Source organism: Amblyomma mixtum, chromosome 3, assembly GCF_055824585.1.
Source record: "Amblyomma mixtum isolate Tamu chromosome 3, ASM5582458v1, whole genome shotgun sequence".
NCBI classification, from domain to species: domain Eukaryota; kingdom Metazoa; phylum Arthropoda; class Arachnida; order Ixodida; family Ixodidae; genus Amblyomma; species Amblyomma mixtum.
In genome coordinates, this window is record NC_143014.1 from 346,470,504 (window position 1) to 346,493,714 (window position 23,211).

Below are 23,211 nucleotides of genomic sequence, written 5' to 3' on the forward strand. Positions count from 1 at the left end.
CTGATCTTGCACCAGACCGTTTCAGAAACACTGCAATCAAGGGCGACTGCTTTTATAGTGCTTTTTACAACAATAGCCACGCCACCACCTCTGGAATCTCTGTGTCATCTAAACACCTTGTAGTCAGGAGGAAAAATACTACTGTCATTAATTGCGCTATGTAACCATGTCTCAGTCAACATCAATACATCAGGGTGCTGAGAAATTAGTAGATACTCTAAATCAGTTACTTTATTTGCTATACTGCGGGCGTTTACAAGTAGAATTCTGGGCTATCACCGAGAAGAATCGCTTTCCGTGTCAGAAGCCTTGTCTGAAGTTTGCAACTGAAGCATTGTAGGGCTAGCAGTCTTTCCTCTCTTTTTGAATCGAGGAATCTTAACTTGCTCAGTACGGTACGGACACCGTTCATTCTTTCACGATCCCGGACGTAGATATGATTGTTGATCTTAAGCTTGTCATGTACCAGTTGTACCTTGTTGCCGTTTGCTCGCTCCTTTTCACTGCTTTGCAATAGTTTCTTTCGTACTTCAACAGTTTCTTTACCGTAGTCTTGACTAATGCTTATCGAGCTGCCTTTCAGCTTGCCGCAGTTCTGCATCACAGACTGTTTTTGTCGCGAATCATAAAAATGCATGATTACCGGCCGATTACTACCGTCTTTTTTCTTCCCAATACGATGAATTTTGTCGATCGTGTTCACTTGTACTCCCAAGGTTCCTTTAAATACATTATCAGTAACAGCTTGTTTCAGGTCGCGGTCTGATTCACCCTTCTCCTTATCGGTACCAAAAACCAAGAGATTATTGGATTGACTTCTATTTTCATACTCTACCAACTTATCCGCCTGATGACGAACAAGGGATTCTGGGGTTTGTATTCGCTTGTTCAATTCTGCAATCACGTTAAGTGTAGCGGTCATCTTTTCGCATTTCACATTCATTTCGGTCAATTCAACTTAATGCATCAATTTTAGCATCTGATGAAGCCTGATTATCAGTGATTAATTGCAACATTTCTGCGGTTTTAGGTCGAGGATTTTCTTCAACATCTCCTGAAACCAACAGTGTCAACACCATAGACCAAGAGTCAACCAAAAATTCAGGTAACTGCGAGGGCACGGCAGGGCTAACAAAAAGCGGTTGTCACTTCTATAAGTTTTAGCATTATTCTAATAACGAACCTGCCAAAGCAGTAACGGCCGCTTAGGCATGTTGTCGCTAGGCGAGGTGCCGTGCCCTCTGAAGCCTCCCTCGCTGCTTGGCTCCTTTTGTAGCCGGTCCACTGATGACGTCACCATCGTCGACGAAAGACGATCCACGAGCCGGATGCCATCAATCCCAGACTCTTGATAAGGCGTGAAGAAAAGCGGTGCCCCATGCGGACTGCAGAAAGCTGTAGCGTTGGCGAAAATCCATGGCAAGACCTCCAACAGCAGTAACGGCCGCTTAGGCATGTTGTCGCTAGGCCAGGTGCCGTGCCCTCTGTAAAGACAAACAGGAATTTCTTACCACTTATGCGGAAGGACATCCCGTTTGTCTCGCTAATAACGCCTCCCACGGCTGTGACAACCTCGCGAAACACTTGCACAGACCTATTCTCTAAAAACCAGGCATTGGTGCAGGAAGTCGAGCATACATCCATCTATTTCTCCGACCTCAAAGCTTCCTTCATGACGATCAAGAACTGTTAGTGGAGCGTTTCTTGAAGAAGGAATATGTGTGAAAAATAACAAGTTGTCTGTAATTGTGCATACATGCCTTGCTCCAATTGTTTGAATAATTAACTAATCAACCTATCGACATAATTTTTTTTCGCAGTATCCTCACATCATCTTCTCTCGATTACAGCCACATGTTTGATGTTACCTATTCTGAGAACGTCAAAACTGCAGCGGACACGTTTTGAAGGCACGTTTTGAAGACACGACACCGCCAATATAGCCACAGCCAAGAATTACTTTCGCATTAAAAATCAATCCTAATATATTTTTTGTTGGTATACTGAAGTGTGCCCCCCCCCCCTATACACAATATCTAGGACCGCCTTTGCCTATAGTAGACTTGCAAGCAGTGCCGTTCCTTAAGTGCGGCTCAGTTTTTCCCGGCGACTCTGCTTTCATCACCGCACCACTATCTACGCTTTCTCTACCCAGGGGGCGTTGTACTGGGGAGCTGTCGTTGCTTCAGGGAGCTGTCGTTGCTTCATGGTTGCTTCAGACAGAAGTAGAAAAACAAACCTAGAATCCAACTTTGATGACTGTAGAGTGACGGTATCCATCCGGATGTCGATGCAGGCGCAGTCACTCTTCCTGAGGCCCTAGGGTTTAAAGATAACAATGGTCATGTAAATAAATCTGCAGTGGAAGTCAGCAAAAAGCGATTGGAAGATTGGTGGCTGAAAAGCAGAGATGTGGCATAAGGTTAGAATTGTAGGAAACCGTAGGTAAAGATGGTGGCGATTCTTAATGAGAATTGCCAACACAGTAAACAAAAAAAAAACAAAAAGAATAAAAGCTGAGCATGGTGGCATTTGCCACCACCCCGTTTCAAAGGGGGCGCTCCTACCCATCCATCCATCCATCCATCCATCCATCCATCCATCCATCCATCCATCCATCCATCCATCCATCCATCCGTCGTCGTCCAGTGCGCGCCGTTTCGATGTAGTACAGCGACAACGAGGCGGCGCCTTACTACGCTGAAGACATAAGATGGAATCGGTAGCTCCGCAAATGGAATCGGTGTTTGCCCTGTGTTGCTGCGACTTGGAAAGTCTGTTCCCTTGTGCCGGTTCGAGTCCTTGTCTCTGCCGCATCGTGAGGTTCGCGCCGCAGTGTGTTCTTTTTAAAGGGGAAAGCCGTTAATGGCTCATACTGGGCTTCTTCGATTATCCGCCTCTGGCAGCCCGCGGGTTGCTTGCGGGCTGCCGGAGCGCGCTCGATTTTCTCGGGTTGCTCCGCCCACTTCCGGTGGCCGCCCGGAACGCGTTCGTTTTTCTCTGGCTGGGCGGTTTCGGGCTGCCAGCCGGCGGCCAGACTCGCCAGGACGATTTTGTGCTGGCAGCTCTCGGGCAGCTAGCAGACGACAGAGAGGTGTATGGTCGCGGGAAGCTCGCGCGGCCATTTTTATAAGGACTAGAAGGACCGCGGTTCTTCATGCGATGTTTTGCGCGATGCAGGCGCTTGTTTCGACTAGGCCACGGTGCATATCGACTGTGTCGCCTGCAATGATACCTTTTGCGGTAGTTCTCGCTGTTTATTGATACGTTTTGCGTGCGTATGCGCGATCACATTTCGATCGTCTCACCACCTCGAAAGCACAATTGCTCGCTTCATATTACGATCGCATACTTCTGATTCACAAAATATTTCGGCTGTTAATTTCGTGCGCCCGGCGGATATTGCGATGGTGTTCGAGGCCTTTCACGAGAGCAGCCGGATTCCAGTTCCGAGTACGCGTTCAGACGCGCGCATATACATATATGCATGTACTGACCGTGTCTTACGAAGTGTTGGTTGAGTGCGGTACGAGAGCGTATGGTCTTCATTGCGTTTGGCGCAGTGCAAAAGTGGATATGCTTTGAAAAACGCTTGAGTGAAACATGTCCTTTATTAAAAGCCCTCACGAGCACTTTGCTCGAGGCATCTCTGCGGGCATATATATGTGGCCACACAGAACTGTCGCGCCGACCAAGTGCTGATTCTGTCGTCACGGCCAAGTGTTGTACAGCTTCATGGTCGGGCCTTCTGCTACATATGCTCAAAATATCTGAGAAGTACCGCAGGCATGCACCTCCTCGCGTTTGGCTCATTTTAAAAAAATAGATAAAAATGAGCTCTAGCGCTCATCGTCATGCAAACACACGCGGAACGTGAGGCGCCGACACGCAGGGCTTTATTGTAGCGCCTTTCATTTCAGTGGCAGTTCTCTGCTATAAAGCTGTATTATTACAGAAACGATACGCAGCTAAATTTATGCAGCGCACCCGCTTGTTCTAGGTGGGCGTTCAACAAGCTGATATGCGCAAATTTTGCCGAGATTATGCGTTCCTTGCCCGCAGCAAAAGCCGGCGGCCGACAGACTACACTTGAACGAACGTATCCCGATTCTTTTCTGCTTACAGCTACAGGAAGCAGGTTACGAGCGTAGAAATCGCAACGACCACAGCAGAGTCCACCAGGGTCAATCGTCGGCGGTCACACCAGTCATATATACTTACTGCGTAGTAAGCAAACGCAATAATCCGAGAGTACGGCTTGTCGTACGTTTTATAAACAACGCACGGGCAGCTTTTCCGTCCTATGTGGTGTCGACTGAAACATGTTACCGCATGCTTTTGAGGATTTCTTGAAGCTTACACGTACAGTGCTCTTTACACAGTGTTCTTTACAGCTTACACGTACAGTGCTTCCTCTGATTTCATCCTTTCAGTAACAGCAATGAAAGTGTCATTAAAACCTCTTTAGTTGCAGATAGTCTGAGTGTGTGTCATGACATTTTTTTTATTCTTCTGTTTTGCAGGCCAGCCGTCTTCCGATGCAAATCATCCAGATTATGTTCTTTCTGTGTTTCCTTACCGAACACAGGGAAACTAAAAGCAGAAGATCGCCAGATTCCAACGTGCTCAAAAGAAACTGCCTTCTGAACAAGCATGTGGCGCTGCTGTGTCCTACCGTTCAACATCCCCAGGTGACTCTGCCGACCCTGGTGACAGTCCTAGGAATACGTGTAAAGCTGAAACACAAACAACCCTCACAACAAAAGACATTGAAGCTCTGCTGGAAGAAAATGAGTTGACTAAGAAGCGTCTGACCGAAATGGAGCAAAACCTTGGAACTGCCGAAAACAGACGTGCTTCAAAGGAGAATAAGTCTCTGAACCTACCAGAGATCACGCAAACTTGGGCGATGCAGTCGGACAAAACATTAAAGTTCCACACAGGTCTTGTATCCGTAACAATCTTCAAAGCACTGCTGCAATTTGTGTTGTCCATCTGGACACCAGCACACAGAATATCCCTGAATGCAGAGCAGCAGCTTCTCCTTGTGTTTATGAGGCTTCGACTAGGACTGCTCACCAATGACCTTGCGTGCCGATTCGGTATATCAGTGGGTTCTGTGAGTGGCATTTTTCACTCACGGCTTGATGTCCTAGCAAAGAACTTTGAGAAATTCATCATTTGGCCATCCAGAAGAGCCCTGCAATCTCACCGCCTGGCAGCTTTTCAGGACCCATTATTTGATGACCTGAGGGGCATCATTGATTGCTCTGAAATATTTATTCAGCGCCCAACATCTCTGGAGGCTAGAAGCCAAACGTATTCAAATTACAAACACCACAATACCGTCAAGGCACATGTTGCAATTTCACCTTCAGGCTCAGTAACATTTGTTTCCAAGGCATGGGGAGGAAGAGTCTCTCACAAAGAACTCACACTGTGTAGTGGCCTCCTGGATATGGTTGAGGAAGGGGATTGTTTTCTTGTGGACAGAAGATTCCGGTGCGATGAAATGTTTGCTGCTCGAGGTGCTAAAATACTGATGCCCTCCTTAACAAAAAAACGTCCTCAGCTGCCAGGAGAAGAAGTCACAACATCACGAAAGCTCTCACGGGTCCGCATTCATGTGGAAAGAGCTATTCAACGACTGAAACTCTTCAGATCACTCCAAAGTGTGCTGCCGGTATGCTTTGTGAAAAGGTCAAATGACAAGGATTTCGCAACCATTGACAAGATTCTGGTCGTCTGCTGTGGACTTGTCAACCTGCAAACTCCAATCATTAACAACCTTGGCGAAAAAACTGTGATGAATAGTGAAGCATAATGAACACCTGCTGCCTCCTCCTCATGAACGGTGACCACGTGGTGTGATGTGATAGTTTCAATGAGTACAAGACTAGACTTTTATGGAAGTGACATTTTTATGCGAGACTCAGTTTGGCAATATTGTACCCGCATTGTCTTAATCACATGCCAAGTGAAAACCAAGACTAGGGTTATTGTATTTCAAGGCATTGCAATTTCGCTTTAAAACTTTAATCTTGACTTTTTCTGCTCTTTTTTATTGCACTGAACAATCATCACTGGAGATGAAAAGCTATGCTTGAGTATTTACAGCAAAAGAACACAAGTGCCAAATAGTCAAGGTTTTTGAACGCTTCTTTACACCTTAAAGCATACCTGCCATCTTGTTTTAAAAATGAAAAGCACAGTAGCATTACTGGTGTTCCCTGACATTGTAACTATATGTTGTGTTACACAGCCATGCAACAAAATATGAAGTCTAGCAGTAATACTGCCTGCTCATAATACCATGGCATGTGTTTAATATTTCACAAGCCTTAAGCATTTTGGCTCGTGAGCATTCACTGTCTGTTCGATGTCAGAAAAAAGTAACACATAAATATACAAAATTGAAACAAAGAAGCAACTCACAGAATTCTGAATGTGCCCTGTTGTAACAGAATGGGGAAACAGATTGAGCCACACTTAATCTGTTTTGTCAGTCTGCTTATTTTATTGACACTTTATTCATGCCCCGACTTTGGTGTGCGTTTGAGGTTTACGCATTTGAGGTGAAAACAGTGGAGACATTGAGCGCACTCTACAATGCGTCCAGATTTGGTACCATGGCAGTGGCATGTGGCTTTTGCACATTCTAGCTTTTTTAAAATTTGAATTGAGTGCAGCTCTGGGAAGATGTGCTGAAAGAAAAAAACTTTCTGCTCTGGCTTCTGTGTCTGCCAAGAAGTTTTTATCAAAGGTCATAGTCTCAACGAGCACCGAATGTTCTGTGTAGACTACAAAATAAGCTCGATGCAGCCCAGTAATAGCCATTTGGGCTTGTATTTGTGTGTAGCATGTATGGTCATGCCTCAGCTTTAAATCAGCATTAAGGTAAGCCAGCTTAGTACTAGTGGTTATGGAAGCACCTTTCGCTGACGCAGTAGACTCACCTCTCGCACAGCCTTCTCGCAGCATGCACATGACACAACAGCGTCTGGAGTTGCAGTCAGGAATGGCAGCCTTCCTAGCACAAACAGGCCACAGTCTCTAATTTCAAGCTGGCTGTGATGCGGTGACTGATGAGTCAAGAAAGCTTGTTTTGCTTGAGGCTCTGCTTCACAGCCCCAGCGCAGGTTTGGCACATGTGGTACCTTGACATAACCCATAATTTCAGCCACAAGACCGTCCGCCCCGGTTTCACATCTTGTTACTCGGTGCAACACAGAGGCATTAATCCTGCCTAGGCGCTCTTCTTTCCATCTCGTGCTCTTGGACTGGCCACGAGTTGTCTGCTCAATCGCAATGCAGTCTTCATGTTACATCTGCACTTGCCTCGCTGTCAGCAAGTTACTGTCGCCATACACAGCATGCAGTGGAGAATGCAAGGATGGCTGTTGAAGCCCAGCTGATTCCTTGGATTCCTGGGCAGCTGCTTCAGATGACGCGGGTGCAGAATCAGTCTCTTCACTATCTGTTAGTGAATTCAACAGCAGAGTGTTTGGTGCAAATCCCTGTAAGAGCAGATAACATAATTATTGTAAACCATTACGGAACCATAAAGGACATTACTGAATATAAGGATTCAGCTTGACTTGCTGCATGAAGCCGCGGACCTCATGATCAGTCCAAGTTGGTACTGTCTTCTGCGGTCTTGGGACAATCTCAGGCGCTGGACGACCCACTTTGGGCTTAAAAAACTTGATTTTGTTAACTGGTGCGGGCTGCAAGAAATTTAGTGTTCAGTCCTTGTTTCCGAAGTATTTGTTCATGCAAAGAAAAAAAATGCTCACTGTGCTTCTTCTGGACACCGCAGTCCACTTGCACTGGACATCAGTTGGCGACACATCGCTGTAGTGCACATTTGCCAGAACACTGAACAGCAGTGAAGCAACAAGGCTGCAACATTCTCCGAGGCTGCAAGGCAAAGTAGTGTACACATATTTATCAGCACTTTAAATCTGGCAAAACACAACGAAACAACTGATCTTGACAAAAACAGCGCAGACGGAACACAGAAAAGAAATACTGACACAAACACAGGCAAACACAGCGCCTCTGTTTGTGTCAATCTTTCTTGTCCGTGTTCCGACCGCGCTGTTGTTGTCAAGGTGTGTAACCAACAAGCCATCCAACATATATTAAACAATTTATCAAGAGTTTTTAGTGCCTGTGTCTTGTCTTCTTTTTCTTTGTCCTTTGTGTGATTTTGCACTGTTTTCCATCCTATAGAAGAACCAAATCACTCGAAACGAAATGTTTTAAACTAATGGCAACATGCTCTAACTGCCATGAGATCACCAAAAAAGTTATATGGCATGGCATTCTGTCCTAGGTAACCTGCATACATTTCGTAAGGTGAAACTAAAATATCTAGAAGGGAAAACAGTGCAACTCACGGGACGTGAAAGAACAGGACGGTACAACGCGAAAGATACTGAATATTTCCCCACATCCCTTCAACCTTTCCTTCCTGGGTGCCAGGAATGATCCCACACTATGGACAACGTCAACCACTTCTCAAGAATAACCCAAAGTACTAAAAAGAATTAATTTCGGGACACAGTTTCTTGTAAATGCCTCTGCGGAAAAGTTTGCGGCGGGGTAATGGAAGCATTCTAGGGTTATAAATTAGCGGGAATCCATCCGATAAGCTCGTCACGTTATCCAAGTATTCGCAATCGCATGTTATCGCGCTTGAAATCTGTTTCCGCAAAACACACACTCTCCCGGACATTTGCTCCACTAGCGGTCGGAAGCGGCCGAGGCAGCTATTTAGGGAGGACGTAGTACTTACCCCGCCATGCAGGTGCAGTGAGCACTCTCAACATTCTCGTCATCACTGATAACGCACCACGCTTCGTATGACTTAGTCAGCGTCAGGCTGGCACAGTGGCCGCGACGAGACTGACACCGTCGCCACGCCGGCCTGCTCTGAACGACTTCAGCCGCTTCACCTTTCCACTTAAAAATGCGTTGTAAGCTGCAGTCATTTTGTGGCGTTTGAACTGTTCCTTGGTTTAGAAGCATACACCTTCAACGAGGCAGACGAAAATATCCGTCACTGTAAGAGGTGGAAGATTGCGCGAGCCCGATGTGAAGGCGAACCGCGCGGCATCTTCAAGCGGGTCGGGAAGCTCTTCGCCCTTGAACGTCAGTTTTTCTCGATAGCGGCTCTGTGTCTGCGTGTCAAGCTGTTTAAAATATTCACTAGACATCGCGATGCACCAACGTGCTGCAGCGCTGCGCACAGAACAGAAATAACAACACAGCCGCATGTTGCATGAAACCGATTTCGCGCTGCGAAGGCATGCCGGAAGTACTTCCGCCGGAAATTTGCTCGGGGAAGCCAATCAGCGCCAAGCGCGGTTTGTTTACAAACATTGAACGCGTCTATAGGCTTCGGGGCTGATGCGCGCATTGCGTGACGTTGCTTGCGGAGTTGCGAAACAGGGCTCAGTGAACTGCAGCGCTATCGCATTCCGGTTCCTAAGAGTTTGTTAGGAATTTGAAACATTTTATTCGTCCGGAATGAACCAGTGTTCACTCCGGGCTATCGATCGGGGGGCCTTTCTGATCTGTTTGAATTTTTTACGCTTTTATATTTGAGCTGTAGTGTTGTTGTTGTTGTTTTTTTATTGTACTTCAAGAAATGGTGTCTGTAGTTCTTGTTTCTCTCTTTTCTGCACCTTTTTGAACATAGTGTTGTCTAAGTGCTTAAAATGTACCCTCCCCCCCATGCAATACCCTCCCCGGAGGGCCTGTAGGGTATTTGATTAAATAAATAAATAGGGCATCTAAGAGTTACTTGAAGGAAAGCAGGCGGCATGACACTTAATCGACCATAGAGAGGTGCCGGTATGTTGTGAGGATAAGGTTTCGTATTTGGCTGGGCTACTGTTCGGCACGGAACGTCCATTCAGCCATACAAATACGTCGGTTCCCAGAGCAAACCTAAAATAATGCTGTGCATGCTTTCATACCAGCTTAACTCTCGTGTTGAATTTATTAAAGAAATGGAAAACGCAATAATAAATAAGTTTAGCTCCCCGAAGAACACTATATAAGCGAATTAAGAAACCTCGTCTTTACGGCGTTCCTGAGGTGGATGAAATACCGGTTAAGGTGTTTTGCATAGCCGGTGGGGCTAGTTTTCCATCTAGGTAATATTGGGAAGCTCTATGGCTGGCCGAGAATATAAGCTCCATCTTATAAGTCGTTTGCAGCGCTGTGAAGGCTGCAGCGATTTAAGGCAATCAGAACAACATGCGCTGGAAAACGTGTTCCTCGGCTCCCCTAACTCCGCGGATGGTGGCTCCATCACCCGGAAGGAAACGGCACCAATGTCCAGCTGCTGGGCGCAGGACACTCGGTTGACTCGGCAGACGCCATGTTCTCGAATGGCCGCGCACCACTTCATAGTGCTGTGTTTATGCAGACTTTCTCTACTAATTTAACAACTGTATAAAGCGCTCCCTGTATTTTAGAAAACCAAACCTGACTACCTTATCAGCTACCGCATGATGATTTGTAAAATATTGAACACTGCTGAAATATTTGAGGAAATTTATGTTGCATGCCTTGGCCCTGACTGGATCAAAATTTCTACCTTTCACAGTGAGTCGTCTATGAGATGAAATATACGGCTCTCGGACCCATTTCGTATTAAGCGTGGCCCTCATTCGGCGAATGGTTAATAGCATTTTTTGGCTGGTGATTTTTGCCTAACCATATCGGACGTTTGAGTTCAGATGCCCAAAACTGAAGAGCGGGCACGTTTTGCTGCCGCTGCAGCCGTCAAACCCACCACGACGAAGCACCACTACCGTTACGGCTAGCGGCCAGGGGAGAAGCGCGGCGCTTCCGTCGAGCGGCCAAATTTCAGTTTGGTGCAGTGTAACTGTTTCACTAGTAGATGAGTGCGCCAAAGAAAAGCCAAGATAACCAAGCAGAAAATTGAGAGTGAAGATAACTACGATAAGCGTTGACTTAGTATTGTGAACAGGGAAACGAGGGGCCCAGCTTCGGCTGTGGGAGTTTGTGGAAGGAGGCGAAGCGGATTCAGGATCTCTACATTCAAGCTTGTTGAGAAGCAAACAGAAGCCTGCATATGGGGAGCCCGAAATGCTACCAGCAAAATCACCGCAGGAACTCTGCTTCCAAAAGTTGTCACAGTCATATCGCTCTCTCGGGACAACCATTGATCTGCTTTCTGCGCTAACTTCAGCCGCTGGAAATCACCGGAAAACTAGACCTGTCACGACTCGAAGTGCTTTAGCATTGACTCCTGAAGCAGGCACATGCCGTCGTTATGGTTATTTCAAGCAGCAAATGTCGCATACGAATACGGGGGATCGGCTGAGAACATGAAGGTGTATAGAGGCTCATCAGCCGATATTGTTTTCTGGGGGGAAGTAGACACCAGAAAGAGACAGCAACAAAAAAGTAGATGACAGCAGATGCGTTAGAGCCGAGACTATCAAATACAGGGGTGGTGGTCTGAATTCTGTAGATAGAGACAGTGCGTAGCATTTTAAGGTCCAGCATGGCAGCCAGTCTTATTTCAATAAGAAACAAACAGTCTTGTTGCTGTACTGACTAATTTTGGCGCCAAACCATCGCCAGATGGGAGTTTTAAAGGTACAGGCCCAAGTTGCAGCTAGTGCCCCTCTTGAGCTGTTTTTATAAATAGCAGGAGCAGTGGCTCAACAGCCACAAATAGCCTATTAAACCGGGGTAATGGCAAAATGCGCATAGTGGACGCAGAACCGCGGTTAAATTTCTTCGTCTTCCGTTTTTCTCTTCTTTCAAATGAGGGAGTAATTACTCATTGCCATACAACCCAAGCGCAGCCATACAGTGAACTTGTGAATGAAACAGAGGTGAAGAGATTATGGTGTTCTTGTTATTAGCCTATGAAAAGATGGCACATACCCAAACTATTCATCATCATCAGCGTTAAGAGGAAGACGCAGTGCATGCGTGCACGTGCTCACTCGCTTCTCAGAACCCCGCCGGCATCCGATCATGGAAGCCGTAAGTCCTTGTTTTGTTCTACTCTCGTACTGGTCCAGCGTTCGCGGCTATGCTTTGCGGCCTTGGCTTCATTAGGCTTGCGCTTAGCTGTCCGCATTTAGTCAAGAAGTTAACGGGGGCTCTTCGAAGCCGCCATCAGGCGGCCGAGACCTTTGCAAACAGAAGCGAGCCCTATGAGCTTCCTTCGCTATTCCACCCCCGCCATATTCAGTGGATGCACTAATCGCTAATCGCCGCCGCGCAATTAGCTCAGCGGGAAATTTTATTCCAACGAACGTAACTGTAGATATATGGTGGCCATCTTCGATTATCTACCTTTGGCTGCCTGCGCCCAACTGGCGGACTGCCAAGGCGCGGAACCACGCACTTGTTTGTCTCGGTTTGCTACGAGCACTTCCAGTGGCAGCCCAAAACGCGCTTTTTTTTCTCTGGCTGTGCAGTTTCGGGCTGCCCGCGGTCAGCCAGACTTGTCGGCACGGTTTTTTGCTGGCATTGCTCGGCGGGAAGACGTTTTCATAAGGACTAGAAGGACCATGTTACTTCATGGGAGGTTTTGTTCGATCTTAAACGCGACGCACGGGCTAGTTTCGACTAGACTGTGGTGTACATTGTATGTGTCGCCTGCAATGGTGCCTGTTCCTACAGTTCGTGCTCTTTGTTTGTTTATTTGTTCGCTGTTTGTTTATTAACTGTGCGTGCGTGTGATTGTGGGTGTGCGCGAGTGTTTGTGCGTTTGTGTGTTTGCGCATGTGTGTATGTGAGCGTGTGTGCGTGTCTGTGTGCGCGAGCATGTGTGCGTTTGTGCACATGCGTGTGCGTGCGTGAGGGTGTGCGCATTTGTGTGCGCGTTCGTTGGTTTGTGCGCATGCGTGTGTGATCGTGTCTGGATCATCTCGCCGCCTCGCAAACACAAGCGCTTGCTTCGTATTACGCCGTATTCTTCGAATTCGAATTCACGAAATATTTCGGCTGTTAAGTCGGTTCGCCCAGCAAATCTTAAAATGGTGTCTGAGGCCTTTCTCAAGAGTTGCCACAAATTCCACTACGAGTACGCGATCAGACACGCGCACGCATGTATTATGTGATATAAGTGTGAAGCGCGACACGAGCACGAAGCCTTTCTTATTTTCTGCGCAGTGATTGGAAAGGGACATATCATTTGAGGCACGCTGAAAAATATTTGAGAAGCACCCCATGCATACATCTCCTCGCAATTGACTCAGTGAGGAGAAAAAATTCAAAATGCGGATATTCTTGCAAGCACACGCAGTACGTCAGGCGCCGACTCACAAGGCCGCACTGTAATGCCTTTTATACGGGCGTTGACTCTCTTTGGTGAAGCTGTTGATTGAGATTCGATAGGCAGCTAATTTTGCAATAGGGTTATCGCTCGACGTTTCGGCTTGATGAATGCATGCTGATCAAGAATTACAGGCTGCAAGTAAAATAGGCAGCGAGCATTTTGTGCTTCGGTGGAGTACTTCTTAATGCACTTTCTTCGCAGAAATTTTGTTTAATCGCTATTAAGTTCACCATCGCTGTAATTATTGCTAGTTGGACAAACTCTGAGCCCATAGTTAAAAATTTGCTCTTTAATATCATTTAGGGATTTCCGACTATAAACTGCATTGTTGTCTTCGTCCTGCGGTATCAGCGGCACATCTTCGGAATCATTTCGCAGATAATAAGTTTCGCTATGATTCTGCTCTTCATAAAAAACTTTTTCAGGTTTTTCTTACCCAGTCTCACTTTATTTTACGAACCCATTCCGCAGTTTTCTTCTGGCGGCTAAACTACTTCCCGATATCATCTCATCAGTCGTCTATTTACGAATTACTGCTTTTACATTCCCCAAAATTATTCGCAGATTGACTATAAGTCAAATATATTAACAAAACTTGTAGATGTGCTGCATGGTGCATAATGTTTTTTTTTCTTTTTTAGCGCGCACCCTTTTCGTTCTCGGCCTTTTCGTGAGTGTGTCGTTCTGCGCTATCATTTCATTCTAAGTCCGAAAGAGTCCCCAGTATAAAATATAAAATATTTTATATTTTCAGTATAAAATATCACGGCCTCCTGTATCCGCGACGTTATGGTCTCAGGCAGTCCTGTTATGTGGCCAGAGACGGCACACGTAACAGGACACAAGCACAACAACGCATCGAGAAAGTTACACATTTACGGCCACCACCTGCTGCCACGCTGTGCACCGTATGCCTTAGGTAGATCCGTCTGAACGAGAGAAGTGAGAACAAAAATAGCAGCCTTAATTGCCTGGTCTTTGACCTGACAGAGACGTACGACGATCGCGTATGAATGGTGTTGCGCAGCTAGTAAATTCGAGATTCCTGGACGAGAGTTCTGTCCTTGGAGGAGTGACACCCGCGCTTGAAGTGAGCCCAAGCGAATGCGTTCTCGGGTCTTAGCAACTTCGTTGGCGAGACCCCGGCAATTCCACTGAATTAGATATGCAGGCGGTTTAGACGCCATTTTTCCGGTCTTTATAACAAGCTTTCCCGAAGAGTGGCAGCTACGGTCTCTAGCTTTTGCGTGGCATGCGTAGAAGCGATGCCGGGTTGGTGGCCAGTTTAGCGATAGACTTGTGCGTAGACACAGCACGATTTAACAGATGGAGGTCGAGGGTATTTCTGAGACATTAGCGCAGCCGATGACAAACTTTTTGCCGTCGACGACCTGCGTGAGCTCACGAGGTGATTGCGGCGATAAGTAAGTTTGGATAGCTCTATTCGTCGATCAACAATACGGCGATCGATATCAGCCATTTCATATCGAAGTTCCTCGTGGGCTCGACGGCTACGGGTAAGCCGAGTGACATCACTGTAGCTTCGCTCAGCAAAGGACGCCGTATTAGAGGGTCGTCATCTTCGTCAAGCGGAGCGCATCGGTTTGTGGGGCCAGGTTCTGGTTAGGTGGGACAGGTCAAAAGTTGTGAATGCCGCGCTTAATTAGCTTCGCACTTGGGCAAGCGTGGTCGGTTATTGCATGGTCACTGGCTTTACGAACGAACGAACGGCTTTACGAACGAACATTACGAACGAAAGGAGCAAGCGATAGGGCGGGCCAAGCGAAAGGCTCTGTGATCCGCTTTCAGCAGCGCTATTCTCATGGCGCATTCGCCGTGAATTCGCCGCCGGGGCATTCGCCGGAATCCGCCGCCGGAGCAGAGATTCTACCTAAATACACAGCGGAAAGCTCGATCGGTCCGGGACTGATTTCTGCTGTGGCGGAGGAGGAATCTGCATTCCCACGGTGGCAAATAAGGGAACTGAAAAAGATAGCAGAAAACCAATGGTTGCTTTAGACAGAAGTAGAAAAACAAACTTAGAAGCCCAGTTTGATGACTGTAGAGTTATTGGTTAATTAATTATAGTAAAAAAAACGACCAAAAGTGGCCGTTGTCGGGGGGGGAGTAGCGCAAAGTTTGAATCACAGGAAGTGAAATTACATTTGACCGGAAGTGTAGGCGCAGTCGACGTGTGACGCAAAACTTGAATGTTTAGAAGAGAGTGTAGATAAAGCGAGGTGGTTGGAGTGGAGTAATATTGAATTAAGTGCAATTAATCGCAATCATTCGCGAAAGCAGCATGCTAAAAAGGCTTTCGACTCTCAACACTTCAGTTGCAAAAGTGTCCTCAGAATTTTTTTGCCATCGTCAGATGCCAACGGTAGCTTCGCTGTGACCATAGCATTGAGCTCTCGGATAATACGCTATGCTCCGCTGCTACGGTTTATGCTATGCCCTTTGGTAGCTTTTAACGCGATAGCGTTACAACGACCTTTCGGAAGAAAAGTCATGCGCTTTGTCACACCCATTCAGGATTGGTCGGCAGAGGTTGTGACGTCACACCACACTCACCCAATCAGTGGGAGACAGCGCTCACTACATTTCAGTGGATGACGGGTTTCGGGTTAGCATGGGGCCAGCTCCGTAGCACTCAGTGCGTATGGAAACTTTCCACTGCTCTGTTGTTGGCGCGTCCTCTGATATGATAGGGTGCCTGACATGACTGTGGGGACAGAGCAGCGGTGTAGGAACGCTTCTTACTCGCGTCAGCAGTCCGTATGCGTAAAAGGAAATAGACGGTTTCATCCAGCGCCGACCACGCACTGGCAACACTGTGCTCCCACATCCGGCTCCCCTAGGAAACTTCCGGTTCTGGATTGTTTTGCTGGCTTTTTTGTGCCCCCGCGCTCGTCGTGTGCCTGTTTTTTTTGCGATTTTTCCTTAGTATATTAATTTTAGTGCGGATTGTGGCATTTTGTGTCTTGTTCGGTGTGCAGTGGCTCGCTGGAGCAACTCTTTTCACTCTGTTCGCTCCACTTGCGGCGATATCGCGTCTCTGTTTGTGTGCGGTGTGTACGGTTGCTCGCTAGGAAATGTGGTCGGCGTCGTACACGTCACCTGTGAAGCGGTCAAGGATGGGTTCGTGTTGTGTCGTGCCTGGGTGCAGCCTTCGCTCAGGCACAAACCTTCTTTCGGAAGTGCGAATGTTCAGGTTCCCCACCGAGGGCGATAGGAAAAATGCTTGGATAGCGGCGGTTCGCCGGGACCACTGGCAGCCTACAAAGAGCTCCCAGATTTGCTCTGCTCACTTCATCCAAGGTACGTTGCTACTTATGGTAGCGCCGGTGCTGTTGTGCGGATTAATTATATGAAAGTACTACGGCCGCATATCTCGTGTGACCCACGCGCGAGCAGTTTGACTCATCCGGAGCTTGCCCGATCGTAAAGTTGAGTACATAGGCATGCCATGTAAAACTTCTTGCTGTTGCGCGCAACGCCACAGCCTAAAGATATTTACGTCGGCGTTTAGCCATAGAGCCGCCGTTTTTTCTTTTTTATGTGTACAACCGTATCGACGATATTAGTTTACGCAGAGTAGAATCCCAGAACTAACCAGTGGATTCCATACATGCGGGAAGTTTCAGTCACTACCTGGGTGTATTTACTACGACTTTGCGGAGGCAGGTTATAGATTTTACTATCGCGAACAGTTGCAATTTTCATTTCACTGTAGGAATGGCAAAAGTTTATCCCCTTTGAATCGACCTTGCTGTTTTAACATCACAAAGACGTTTGAGAAATTCATTTTTGTGTGAACACACATTGACAAGAAACCATGCTGATAAAACAGAAAGTATGGATATATGCACATATCATCTTGCTCTTTTATTAATGCGTACACAAAACCTCCGCTTTCCTCTGATTTCATCCTTTCAGTAACAGCAATGAAAGTGTCATTAAAACCTCTTTAGTTGCAGATAGTCTGAGTGTGTGTCATGACATTTTTTTTATTCTTCTGTTTTGCAGGCCAGCCGTCTTCCGATGCAAATCATCCAGATTATGTTCTTTCTGTGTTTCCTTACCGAACACAGGGAAACTAAAAGCAGAAGATCGCCAGATTCCAACGTGCTGAGAAGAAACTGCCTTCTGAACAAGCATGTGGCGCTGCTGTGTCCTACCGTTCAACATCCCCAGGTGACTCTGCCGACCCTGGTGACAGTCCTAGGAATACGTGTAAAGCTGAAACACAAACAACCCTCACAACAAAAGACATTGAAGCTCTGCTGGAAGAAAATGAGTTGACTAAGAAACGTCTGACCGAAATGGAGCAAAACCTTGGAACTGCCGAAAACAGACGTGCTGCAAAGGAGAATAAGTCCCTGAACCTACCAGAGATCACGCAAACTTTGGCGATGCAGTCGGACAAAACATTAAAGTTCCACACAGGGCTTGTATCCGTAACAATCTTCAAATCACTGCTGCAGTTTGTGTTGTCCATCTGGTCACCAGCACACAGAATATCCCTGAAGGCAGAGCAGCAGCTTCTCCTTGTGTTTATGGGGCTTCGACTAGGACTGCTCACCAATGACCTTGCGTGCCGATTCGGCATATCATTGGGTTCTGTGAGTGGCATTTTTCACTCAAGGCTTGATGTCCTAGCAAAGAACTTTGAGAAATTCATCATTTGGCCATCCAGAAGAGCCCTGCAATCTCACCGCCTCGCAGCTTTTCAGGACCCATTATTTGATGACCTGAGAGGCATCATTGATTGCTCTGAAATATTTATTCAGCGCCCAACATCTCTGGAAGCTAGAAGCCAAACGTATTCAAATTACAAACACCACAATACCGTCAAGGCACTTGTTGCAATTTCACCTTCAGGCTCAGTAACATTTGTTTCCAAGGCATGGGGAGGAAGAGTCTCTCACAAAGAACTCACACTGTGTAGTGGCCTCCTGGATATGGTTGAGGAAGGGGATTGTTTTCTTGTGGACAGAAGATTCCGGTGCGATGAAATGTTTGCTGATCGAGGTGCTAAAATACTGATGCCCTCCTTAACAAAAAAACGCCCTCAGCTGCCAGGAGAAGAAGTCACAACATCACGAAAGCTCTCACGGGTCCGCATTCATGTGGAAAGAGCTATTCAACGACTGAAACTCTTCAGATCACTCCAAAGTGTGCTGCCGGTAAGCTTTGTGAAAAGGTCAAATGACAAGGATTTCGCAGCCATTGACAAGATTCTGGTCGTCTGCTGTGGACTTGTCAACCTGCAAACTCCAATCATTAACAACCTTGGCGAAAAAACTGTGATGAATAGTGAAGCATAATGAACACCTGCTGCCTCCACCTCATGAACGGTGACCACGTGGTGTGATGTGATAGTTTCAATGAGTACAAGACTAGACTTTTATGGAAGTGACATTTTTATGCGAGACTCAGTTTGGCAATATTGTACCCGCATTGTCTTAATCACATGCCAAGTGAAAACCAAGACTAGGGTTATTGTATTTCAAGGCATTGCAATTTCGCTTTAAAACTTTAATCTTGACTTTTTCTGCTCTTTTTTATTGCACTGAACAATCATCACTGGAGATGAAAAGCTATGCTTGAGTATTTACAGCAAAAGAACACAAGTGCCAAATAGTCAAGGTTTTTGAACGCTTCTTTACACCTTAAAGCATACCTGCCATCTTGTTTTAAAAATGAAAAGCACAGTAGCATTACTGCTGTTCCCTGACATTGTAACTATATGTTGTGTTACACAGCTATGAAACAAAATATGAAGTCTAGCAGTAATACTGCCTGCTCATAATGCCATGGCATGTGTTTAATATTTCACAAGCCTTAAGCATTTTGGCTCGTGAGCATTCACTGTCTGTTCGATGTCAGAAAAAAGTAACACATAAATATACAAAATTGAAACAAAGAAGCAACTCACAGAATTCTGAATGTGCCCTGTTGTAACAGAATGGGGAAACAGATTGAGCCACACTTAATCTGTTTTGTCAGTCTGCTTATTTTATTGACACTTTATGCATGCCCCCGACTTTGGTGTGCGTTTGAGGTTTACGCATTTGAGGTGAAAACAGTGGAGACATTGAGCGCACTCTACAATGCGTCCAGATTTGGTACCATGGCAGTGGCATGTGGCTTTTGCACATTCTAGCTTTTTTAAAATTTGAATTGAGTGCAGCTCTGGGAAGATGTGCTGAAAGAAAAAAACTTTCTGCTCTGGCTTCTGTGTCTGCCAAGAAGTTTTTATCAAACGTCATAGTCTCAACGAGCACCGAATGTTCTTGTAGACTACAAAATAAGCTCGATGCAGCCCAGTAATAGCCATTTGGGCTTGTATTTGTGTGTAGCATGTATGGTCTTGCCTCAGCTTTAAAAGGTAAGCCAGCTTAGTACTAGTGGTTATGGAAGCACCTTTCGCTGACGCAGTAGACTCACCTCTCGCACAGCCTTCTCGCAGCATGCACATGACACAACAGCGTCTAGAGTTGCAGTCAGGAATGGCAGCCTTCCTAGCACAAACAGGCCACAGTGTCTAATTTCAAGCTGGCTGTGATGCGGTGACTGATGAGTCAAGAAAGCTTGTTTTGCTTGAGGCTCTGCTTCACAGCCCCAGCGCAGGTTTGGCACATGTGGTACTTTGACATAACCCATAATTCCAGCCACAAGACCGTCCGCCCCGGTTTCGCATCTTGTTACTCGGTGCAACACAGAGGCAGTAATCCTGCCTAGGCGCTCTTCTTTCCATCTCGTGCTCTTGGACTGGCCACGAGTTGTCTGCTCAATCGCAATGCAGCCTTCATGTTACATCTGCACTTGCCTCGCTGTCAGCAAGTTACTGCCGCCATACACAGCATGCAGTGGAGAATGCAAGGATGGCTGTTGAAGCCCAGCTGATTCCTTGGATTCCTGGGCAGCTGCTTCAGATGACTCGGGTGCAGAATCAGTCTCTTCACTATCTGTTAGTGAATTCAACAGCAGAGTGTTTGGTGCAAATCCCTGTAAGAGCAGATAACATAATTATTGTAAACCATTACGGAACCATAAAGGACATTACTGAATATAAGGATTCACCTTGACTTGCTGCATGAAGCCGCGGACCTCATGATCAGTCCAAGTTGGTACTGTCTTCTGCGGTCTTGGGACAATCTCAGGCGCTGGACGACCCACTTTGGGCTTAAAAAACGATTTTGCTAACTGGTGCGGGCTGCAAGAAATTTAGTGTTCAGTCCTTGTTTCCGAAGTATTTGTTCATGCAAAGAAAAAAATGCTCACTGTGCTTCTTCTGGACACCGCAGTCCACTTGCACTGGACATCAGTTGGCGACACATCGCTGTAGTGCACATTTGCCAGAACACTGAACAGCAGTGAAGCAACATGGCTGCAACATTCTCCGAGGCTGCAAGTCAAAGTAGTGTACACATATTTATCAGCACTTTAAATCTGGCAAAACACAACGAAACAACTTATCTTGACAACAACAGCGCAGACGGAACACAGAAAAGAAATACTGACACAAACACAGGCAAACACAGCGCCTCTGTTTGTGTCAATCTTTCTTGTCCGTGTTCCGACCGCGCTGTTGTTGTCAAGGTGTGTAACCAACAAGCCATCCAACATATAATAAACAATTTATCAAGAGTTTTTAGTGCCTGTGTCTTGTCTTCTTTTTCTTTGTCCTTTGTGTGATTTTGCACTGTTTTCCACCCTAGAGAAGAACCAAATCACTGGAAACGAAATGTTTTAAACTAATGGCAACAGGCTCTAACTGCCATGAAATCACCAACAAAGTTATATGGCATGGCATTCTGTCCTAGGTAACCTGCATACATTTCGTAAGGTGAAACTAAAATATCTAGAAGGGAAAACAGTGCAACTCACGGGACGTGAAAGAACAGGACGGTACAACGCGAAAGATACTGAATATTTCCCCACATCCCTTCAACCTTTCCTTCCTGGGTGCCAAGAATGATCCCACACTATGGACAACGTCAACCACTTCTCAAGAATAACCCAAAGTACTAAAAAGAATTAATTTCGGGACACAGTTTCTTGTAAATGCTTCTATGGAAAAGGTTGCGGCGGGGTAATGGAAGCATTCTAGGGTTATAAATTAGCGGGAATCCATGCGATAAGCTCGTCACGTTATCCAAGTATTCGCAATCGCATGTTATCGCGCTTGAAATCTGTTTCCGCAAAACACACACACTCCCGGACATTTGCTCCACTAGCGGTCGGAAGCGGCCGAGGCAGCTATTTAGGGAGGACGTAGTACTTACCCCGCCATGCAGGTGCAGTGAGCACTCTCAACATTCTCGTCATCACTGATAACGCACCACGCCTCGTATGACTTAGTCAGCGTCAGGCTGGCACAGTGGCCGCGACGAGACTGACACCGTCGCCACGCCGGCCTGCTCTGAACGACTTCAGCCGCTTCACCTTTCCACTTAAAAATGCGTTGTAAGCTGCAGTCATTTTGTGGCTTTTGAACTGTTCCTTGGTTTAGAAGCACACACCTTCAACGAGGTAGACGAAAATATCCGTCACTGTAAGAGGTGGGAGATTGCGCGAGCCCGATGTGAAGGCGAACCGCGCGGCATCGTCAAGCGGGACGGGAAGCTCTTCGCCCTTGAACGTCAGTTTTTCTCGATAGCGGCTCTGTGTCTGCGTGTCAAGCTTTTTAAAATATTCACTAGACATCGCGATGCACCAACGTGTTGCAGCGCTGCGCACAGAACACAAATAACAACACAGCCGCATGTTGCATGAAACCGACGTCGCGCTGCGAAGGCATGCCGGAAGTACTTCCGCCGGAAGTTTGCTCGGGGAAGCCAATCAGCGCCAAGCGCGGTTTGTTTACAAACATTGAACGCGTCTATAGGCTTCGGGGCTGATGCGCGCATTGCGTGACGTTGCTTGCGGAGTTGCGAAACAGGGCTCAGTGAACTGCAGCGCTATCGCACTTCGGTTCCAAAGAGTTTGTTAGGAATTTGAAAAATTTTATTCGTCCGGAATGAACCAGTGTTCACTCCGGGCTATCGATTGGCGGGCCTTTCTGAAATGTTTGAATTTTTTACGCTTTTCTATTTGAGCTGTAGTGTTGTTGTTGTTGTTTTTTATTGTACTTCAAGAAATGGTGTCTGTAGTTCTTGTTTCTCTCTTTTCTGCACCTTTTTGAACATAGTGTTGTCTAAGTGCTTAAAATGTAGCCTCCCCCCATGCAATACCCTCCCCGGAGGGCCTGTAGGGTATTTGATTAAATAAATAAATAGAGCATCTAAGAGTAACTAGAAGGAAAGCAGGCGGCATGACACTTAATCGACCATAGAGAGGTGCCGGTATGTTGTGAGGATAAGGTTTCGTATTTGGCTGGTCTACTGTTCGGCACGGAACGTCCATTCAGCCATACAAATACGTCGGTTCCCACGGCAAACCTAAAATAAGGCTGTGCATGCTTTCATACCAGCTTAACTCTCGTGTTTAATTTATTATAGAAATGGAAAACGCAATAATAAATAAGTTTAGCTCCCCGAAGAACACTATATAAGCGAATTAAGAAACCTCGTCTTTACGGCGTTCCTGAGGTGGATGAAATACCGGTTAAGGTGTTTTGCATAGCCGGTGGGGCTAGTTTTCCATCTAGGTAATATTGGGAAACTCTATGGCCGCCCGAGAATATATGCTCCATCTTATAAGTCGTTTGCAGCGCTGTGAAGGCTGCAGCGATCTAAGGCAATCAGAACAACATGCGCTGCAAAACGTGTTCCTCGGCTCCCCTAACTCCGCGGATGGTGGCTCCATCACCCGGAAGGAAACGGCACCAATGTCCAGCTGCTGGGCGCAGGAGACTCGGT

At 46.5% G+C, this 23,211-nt stretch overlaps 4 pseudogenes; 2 read left to right on the plus strand and 2 right to left on the minus strand.

The window, feature by feature from the left end:
• Positions 1–2,734: 2,734 nt before the first annotated feature.
• On the plus strand, positions 2,735–5,824 carry LOC149356254 (uncharacterized; annotated as a pseudogene).
• A 703-nt stretch (positions 5,825–6,527) lies between these two features.
• LOC149356255 (uncharacterized) lies at positions 6,528–9,221 on the minus strand (annotated as a pseudogene).
• A 7,327-nt stretch (positions 9,222–16,548) lies between these two features.
• LOC149356256 (uncharacterized) lies at positions 16,549–18,672 on the plus strand (annotated as a pseudogene).
• A 1,489-nt stretch (positions 18,673–20,161) lies between these two features.
• On the minus strand, positions 20,162–22,057 carry LOC149356257 (uncharacterized; annotated as a pseudogene).
• Positions 22,058–23,211: the final 1,154 nt, after the last annotated feature.